Consider the following 1,586-nt stretch of genomic DNA (forward strand, 5'->3'; position numbering starts at 1 on the left):
AGTCCAGATTCCATAAACTTGTTGGATGAGCGTGGAGCCCAGGCTGAGATAAGACATCGTGAGACTCCATGCTTATCAACAACAAATCATCCCAGATTTGCAGTTAATGCAAATTTCTTGTAATGTTATTATTTCCATTAAATACAAGCTCTGCAACAAAATGTGATTGTATGAACCTTGGTCTTTTTTATGTATGTACATTTACATTTGTTTTTATAAATGCCTTGGCAGACCAGGGAACCAGATTTGAGGATTCTGAAAATACAGCCCCTGCAGCTTTAAGGGAAAAGCCTCTGACTTTAGGTGATGAAGTACACTAGCCCAAGTTTAGCCATCCAGTCTCAGAGCAACTCAAGGCAAGTCAGCCTCTCAATGCTCAGATGCTCCCCCCGGCTAAGTGAGATAGTTATACTAAAATGTCCTCTAAGTGCTTTTCCAGCACTCCCCATCTGAACTGGAGCCTTCTTTGTTCTTTTTTTCTCTTTCACTCACATCCTGAAAATTGCATTCTTACAATAGAACAGAAGAAGGCATAGGGACAGGCCGGAGAGAGAAACGCTGGCTGAGGAGCAGAGGAAGAAAGGAAAGCACACAGAGAAGTTTCATTTTCTATACCATGAAGTGATGGATATAAATCATAAAAAGTAACTAAAATTCAGCTGTCAAAAATAGGAAACAGTACCAAATTTTAAGAACTCTACAATAAGCTGTGTTATCCTTTAAGAGAAACCTGCAGAGAGGTGAGTGGGGATGCCTGGGGCATCTTCCCGCCATCATGAGCGGGGATGAAGGGCTGTTGCCAACAAGGACAGCACGTGTGCAGATCGGCAACGGGGCCTCCTCCAGCCCAGGCCACCAAAGGGAGGGACAGCATATGTGACAGCAAGGTCAAGGGCAACACAGCTGCTACAGGCCGAGCATGTTCCCTGTACAAATTCATCTTTATGGTATTAAAGAAAAAACCTTCCCCAGCCTGTTTTATCAAAACCATTCCACATGCCACTGACTATCCTCATAAAGGCAAAACAGACCACGCTAAGTCCAGAAAGAAGAATTGAACCACATGTCTACAAAAAATCCAGTGTCCTTAGCAAAAGAATGACATAAATTCAACGTATTAGTAAAAAAAGATAGCATGCTATTACACCATTATGGTTGCTGAACATCAGAGACTAAAGAAAATAAGCACTCAGCAAGGGAGATATTTAATTACACAAAGAGAAACAGCCAGCCTCTGAATAACAGAACTCAGTATTTTCAATTTCCACTTTCCATATGTTCTTAAATAAAGTTTTCCCCCAATCCTCAGTCTGATGGATACTCAGCAGCAAATGTTTCCTTATCATGGAAACATCCACAGGGCTAGCTTCTTCCCAGACCATCAGAGCCCTGTGGAACCAGGAGTCTACTTTTCTTTTACTGTTATAACAGACGGGTCAGCTGACTGGATAACCAAGCTTTATCTGCTGATACAGAGCAATCATCAGGCTGGCAATAGAAAAGATTCTTCCTTAACTCACTGCCTAGTCCACTCTCTGCAACGGCAGCCAAGGATGGGGTAGGTGGGGTGGGTGGGGAGAGATTAC

At 42.7% G+C, this 1,586-nt stretch overlaps 1 protein-coding gene across 1 annotated transcript in view; it reads right to left on the reverse strand.

Annotated features, from left to right (window-relative positions):
- LOC109371516 (rho GTPase-activating protein 24-like) overlaps positions 1-1,586 on the reverse strand; it is a 150,313-nt gene that overhangs the window by 49,102 nt on the left and 99,625 nt on the right. The window lies entirely within an intron of this gene.

Source organism: Hipposideros armiger, unplaced genomic scaffold (assembly GCF_001890085.2).
Source record: "Hipposideros armiger isolate ML-2016 unplaced genomic scaffold, ASM189008v1 scaffold_576, whole genome shotgun sequence".
Lineage (NCBI taxonomy): Eukaryota > Metazoa > Chordata > Mammalia > Chiroptera > Hipposideridae > Hipposideros > Hipposideros armiger.